The sequence below is a fragment of the Cebus imitator genome, unplaced genomic scaffold (genome assembly GCF_001604975.1).
Source record: "Cebus imitator isolate Cc_AM_T3 unplaced genomic scaffold, Cebus_imitator-1.0 Scaffold190, whole genome shotgun sequence".
NCBI lineage: Eukaryota > Metazoa > Chordata > Mammalia > Primates > Cebidae > Cebus > Cebus imitator.
In genome coordinates this window covers 739412-745530 of record NW_016107505.1, presented here as the reverse complement: position 1 = coordinate 745530, position 6119 = coordinate 739412, and the positions used below count along the sequence as shown (strand labels likewise).

Here is a 6119-nt window from a genome sequence, read left to right as displayed (position 1 = left end):
GGTTCAAGTAATTCTCCTGCCTCAACCTCCTGAGTAGCTGGGACTACAGGCACGCGCCACCATGCCCAACTAATTTTTTGTATTTTTAGTAGAGATGGGGTTTCACCATGTTGGCGAGGCTGATCTCAAACTCCTGACCCGTGATCCACCTGTCTCAGCCTCCCAAAGTGCTGGGATTACAGGTGTGAGCCACTGCGCCTGGCCCAAACTCTACACTTTCTTTTCTGAGACGGAGTCTCACTCTGTCACCCAGACTCGAGTCCAATGGCCCCCTCTCGGCTCACTGCAACCTCTGTCTCTAGGGTTCAAGCGATTCTCCTGCCTTAGCTTCTCGAGTAGCTGGGATTACAGGCACCCACCACCATGCCAAGCTAATTTTTTGTATTTTTTAGTGGAGACAGCTTTTACCATGCTGGCCAGGCTGGCCTCAAACTCCCAACGTCAGGTGATCCACCTGCCTTGGCCTCCCAAAGTGCTGGGGTTACAGGTGTCAGCCATCACACCTGGCCTGATTGATCTTTATTGGACAACTGCTTTGACTGGGAACCCTCCTAAGCCTCACGGGGGCGACAAAGACCAAAATATCAAACTATCTCGCCCACTTTAGGACCTGGGAAAAGTAGGTAGGGACTACTGTGTTTCCTCTAATCTACAAAAACTCAGTTTCGAAGACTCGTTCAGCCTCACTAAGGAAACTTATGTAACTCATGACTACAATTTGGAAGAGGGAGACCTTTTGGTTTCTCAAATTCAGCACTAACATGTCATAGATAAGGAAACTGAGGACCAGAGAGGTTGAATGGAATGATAGCGGCTAGACATGGTAGCTCACGTCTGTCATCCTGGCACTTTGGAAGGTCAAGGTGGGAGGATTGCTTGAATCCAGGAGTTCAAGACCAGCCTGGGCAACATGGTGAAGCCCTGTCTCTACAAAAAAAAAAAAAAAATTACAAAACTTAGCTGGGCATGATGGCATAAGCACTTGTAGTCCAAGTTACTCAGGAGGCTGAGGTGGGAGGATCACTTGAGCCAAAGAGTTTGAGGCTGCAGTGAGCTATGATTGTGCCACTGCGCTCCAGCATGGGTGACAAAACAAGACTCTGTCTCAAAAAAAAGAAAAGTTGGTCACTGTGAGTGGATGGCAGAGTCAGGATTGGAACACAAAGTTCAGGAAGTCTTTACACGTCCTCATCTAAGTATCTTGATTTTTAGGGAATTGTGGCTGTGGCCCTTCAGGGATACAACTGGCGACACTCTGAAGAAAGTAGAGGTTGGGAATGATGAAGCGCTTCCTTGCGGAACATGTTTCCTGATGTGAAACAGAAGCCCCAGAACAGGTGGACTGTGTGGTCTGGACTGGTCAGCCACATGCTGAGAGTCAGTGCTGGCAAATAAAAGTTAGGAAAATGAGAAAGTGGGCCTTTGTTTCTGTTCACCCAGAGCCCTGTGAATTCATGAAAATGCTTCCTTCTTGCTTCAGTGCAGACTGTCTTGAAGGATTAGGATTGTGTGGCAAAAATATCATGTTTTAATAGGCAGCTTAGAAATGACAGGATCCAAGCCGGGCGCGGTGGCTCAAGCCTGTAATCCCAGCACTTTGGGAGGCCGAGGCGGGTGGATCACGAGGTCAAGAGATCGAGACCATCCTGGTCAACATGGTGAAACCCCGTCTCTACTAAAACTACAAAAAATTAGCTGGGCATGGTGGCGCGTGCCTGTAATCCCAGCTACTCAGGAGGCTGAGGCAGGAGGATTGCCTGAACCCAGGAGGCGGAGGTTGCGGTGAGCTGAGATCGCGCCATTGCACTCCAGCCTGGGTAACAAGAGCGAAACTCCATCTCAAAAAAAAAAAAAAAAAAAAAAAAAAAAGAAAAAAAAAAAAAAAAAGGAGAAGAAGAAACGAAAAAAAAAAAAAAAAAAAAAAAAAAAAGAAAGAAATGACAGGATCCTATATCTGGTCTGAAAACAATCAGTCCTTTCCATGAGGATCTGAGAGCCACTGGGGGCTTCATTCCCCACCTGGTGGCTCGGTTTGCCCATCTGACCCCAAAAGAAGTCATCCTTTTTTTCCATTTTATTTATTTATTTAGACAAGGGCTTGTTCTGTCACTCAGACTGGAGTGCAGTGGTATGTTCGTGACTCAATGCAGCCTCTACCTCCTGGGTTCAAGGGATCTTCCCATTTCTCAGCCTCCTGAGTAACTGGGACTACTATTAGTGTGTACCACCATGACCAGCTAATGTTTATATTCTTTGTAGAGACAGTTTTGCCATTTTGCCTAGGCTGGTCTTGAACTCTTGGGCACAAGCAGTCCTCCTGCCTTGACTTCCCAGTATGCTGGAATTACAGGTGTGAGCCACCATGCCTAACCTCATTTTATTTTTATATATTGAGACATAAGTTACAGAGATTAATGTACACAAGTCTTAAGGTTACAGATCAGTGAATTTTTGCACAAGTACATCATCATATAGCCAGTACCCAGATTGGGTTAGAGAACATTTTGGCCTCATACCTTCTGTTAGTCATTAGCCCCATGGAGGGTAATCACTGTTCTGACTTCTCCCAAAGATCACTGTGATCCAGTTTCAAACGTCTTATAAATTTAACTTTTTTTTTTTTTTTTTTTTTTTTAGACAGAGGCTTGCTTTGTCGCTGAAATGCAGTCTAGAGGTCTCCCGGGTTCAAGCAATTCTCCTGCCTCAGCCTCCTGAGTAGCTGGGATTGCAGGTGCCCACCACCGCACCCAGCTAATTTTTGTATTTTTAGTAGAGACAGGGTTTCACCATCTTGGACAGGCTGGCCTTGAACTCCTGACCTCATGATCCACCCGCTTTGGCCTCCCATAGTGCTGGAATTACAAGCATGAGCCACCGCACTGGCCACGAACTATTCATTTTTCAGGGCAACTGAGCACAGACAATGTACCAAGCAAGAGACGATGCTGGTGGAGATATCTACAAGTACCTGACTAAAGAACTTGGACTTTGTGCCAGAGGCACTGGGGCATCATGGGAGGGTTCTGAGCTGCAGGGGAACACCATTTGGTGAGAGCATTAGGATTCCTCTAGAAAGAATGGCCTAAAAGCCACACAGGAGAGGAGCTGCAGGGGTGCCTCACTCTGCCTGGGAGATGGAGGTAGGCAGAAGTCAAAAGTGGCTTTCCAGAGGAAATAAGTCCTGAAAAAAAAAAAATGAACAAGTTACACAAGAATGGTTACTTGGCCGGGTGCGGTGGCTCAGGCCTGTAATCATAGCACTTAGGGAGGGTGAGGTGGGAACATCATAAGCTCAGGAGTTAGAGACCATCCTGGCCAATATGGTGAAACCATCTCTACTAGAAACACAAAAATTAGCTGGGCGTGGTGGTGCACACCTGTAATCCCAGCTACTCAGGGGGCTGAGGCCGGAGAATCACTGGAACCCAGGAGGCAGAGGTTGCAGTGAACAGAAATGGCGACGCTGCACTCCAGCCTGGGCAAAAGAGCAAGACTCCATCTAAAACAAAAACAAAAACAAAAACGGTTAAATGAGGCTGCTGGAACAGTCCAACGCTTAGCACCTGGACATGTGAAAGGGTAAGGGTAGAGCACAAAGTCGTGAGAGGTGAGGCTGGACCGTTCCGCCAACACTACCTCATGAATGCCCTCAAATGCCAGACTGAGAAATTGATTTTATTTTATTTTATTTTTTGTCTTGAGTCAAGAGGAAGCAGCAGAAGAGATTAGAGCTGGGAAAAGCACAGGTTTTAGAAAGCGTTTTAGAAAGATCTGTCTGTGGCCGGGTCCGGTGGCTCACGTCTGTAATCCCAGCACTTTGGGAGGCTGAGGAGGGCGGATCATTTGAGATCAAGAGTTAGAGGCCCGCATGGCCAACATGGTGAAACCCCGTCTTTACTAAACACACACACACACACACACACACACACACACACACACGCCGGACGTGGTGGCGCACGCCCGTAGTCCCAGCTACTAAGGAGGCTGAGGCAGGAGAATCGCTTGAAGCCGGGAGGCGGAGGTTGCAGTGAGCCCGAGATTGCGCCATTGCACTCTCGAGCTCAGAGACTACAGAGCAAGACTCCTGGGCTACAGAGCAAGACTCCATCTCAAAACAAAGATCTGTCTGCTGTCTGCGTGTGTTAAGCGGCTGCGTTGGGAGCCGAGAGACTAGGGAGGAGGCTGGGCTGATGCTGTGACCCAGATGAGGACAAATGCGGTCTGAGCTAGAGACGTGGCTTTGTAGATGGAGAGACCTCGAGAGTGATTACATGGGGAATCCTTGGAGATGGAGAGACTTCGAGAGTGATTACATGGGGAATCCTCAGATCTCTCTCTCTCTCTTTTAATGAACAAGTGCCTGGTTTTAATTCCCTGATGAACTTCAGCGCTGCAGAAAGAATTTCGGCGTGGGAAACTAGCACCCGTTCCCAGGTGCCCCATATTTTCTGTGCAAAGGCATTATGCTTGGTCCTTTCATACACGGTTTTATTTCATCACCCTGAGAGGTAACAGAATCACTCCTGTTTTACAAGTGACCAATATGAAGCCGACTGAGAGTTCACAGCTCTAGGGCACGCTGGTAGCATTGGACTGAGACTAACGTCCTCCCAACACGCCAGCATCTCTCAACCCAAGCAGATCCGTTTTCCGTTCCCGCCTTCGGAGGCCAGCTGCCCGCCCCACACCGCACCTTGCTCGAGACGGCCCGTCTAGCCGCCCCGCGTCTCTAGGGTTTTCCCTTCTTGCCCATCTACCCGCAGGCTTCCTCTCGTCTCCCCGCCCACGCTGGCCCCTCTACGCGCTCACCTCTCTATGGTTCCGCCCCCCTCTCCCCAGGCCCAACCCTCCTGCTTGTTACATCCGCTCTTTCTCCAAGCTCCTCCACGCTGGGGCTGGCGGATCCTGCTCGGGTTGGGTCAGCTATTCGGGCTGCCTCTCTGGTCCAGCCCAGCATAAACGGTGGCCAGTGAGATTGCTTTTAGGGAAGGCCCGAGCCATGACTTCTAGGGGAAGTCCCTGGGAAGCAGGGTCGTGTTTTGGGTCCTTTGCGAATACGTTCCGGCTGGAAACACAAGGCTCCGAGAGGAAGGAGCCGCTCTCCCCTGGGACCTACCCCACCCCCTTCAATACGTGGGATTCCTCCCCGCCCCGCCCCACCAATTTTCCAAAAGATCACCCTCCTCAGAGGGGCTTCCTGACCCTTGTTCATTTTTGTTCTGACAGCGCTGGGACCAACAGGGAGATCAGGAAGTGCCCATCTCACAACATAGACGAAAACATGAGGCCCAGGGAGGAACTCGCTCGGAACGAGTCAGCCTGGAGCCAGTTGGGGTTCCCGAGTCTCTGTCCTGGAAAATTCCGCGTTTTTCTGTATGAAGATAGGCAGAGCAGATAGCGACAAGAAGGATCCTAAGAGAGGCGTGGAGGGCACCGGCAATCAGGTTCCAAGTCGGAGTCCTGTCTTGCCTATCAGGATTCCCTCTTTGGGTAGGAATGCGGATATTACTCTTCCCCTTAAAAGTAGTTAAACATAGCTGTTCAGGTGGATTTACCACAAAGCTAATAAAGCTTAAGCTTCAGAGGCTCCTCGCGGGGACAAGTACTTCCCTACGTAATAAGTGCCAACAATTCCAAGTGTTTAAGATTAGTCATTGCTCAAAAAAGTTTCCCATGCCCTCTAAACTTAAATTCATACCTGAAAGAAACGTGATTATGATTTTCCTAAACTTGACAATACTGAAACTACAACTGTCGTGAATCTATCTGAAACAAAACTTTCTTAAACTGTAAATTGTTGTGGTGTGAACAGACCGAAGGATGTAGGGAGGAAAGTATCATACAGCTGTGGAAGGCCTGTAATCCCATCACTTTAAGAGGCCAAGGCAGGTGGATCACCTGAGGTCAGGAGTTCGAGACAAGCCTGGCCAACATGGTAAAACCCTGTCTCTACTAAAAAAAAATATTAGCCGGGCCCATGTGGTGGCGCATGCCTGTAATCCCAGCTACTCGGGAGGCTGAGCCAGGAGAATCACTTGAACCCAGGAGGTGGGTGCAGTGACACAATCTCAGCTCACTGCACTCCAGCCTGGCAACAGAGTGAGACTCCGTATCAAAAA

At 49.0% G+C, this 6119-nt stretch overlaps 1 long non-coding RNA gene across 2 annotated transcripts; it reads right to left on the bottom strand.

Annotated features, from left to right (window-relative positions):
• Positions 1 to 2294: 2294 nt before the first annotated feature.
• LOC108316655 lies at positions 2295 to 5099 on the bottom strand. 2 transcript variants are annotated; one of them, XR_001830390.2, is made up of 4 exons: positions 4862 to 5099; positions 4314 to 4390; positions 2881 to 3181; positions 2295 to 2366 (listed from the first exon to the last, which is right to left on the bottom strand). It is a non-coding gene; the product is annotated as an uncharacterized LOC108316655 (long non-coding RNA). The 2 variants fall into 2 exon arrangements; XR_001830389.2 differs by lacking the exon at positions 2295 to 2366 and having other exon boundaries at positions 2840 to 3181; positions 4862 to 5091.
• Between the last annotated feature and the right edge of the window lie 1020 nt (positions 5100 to 6119).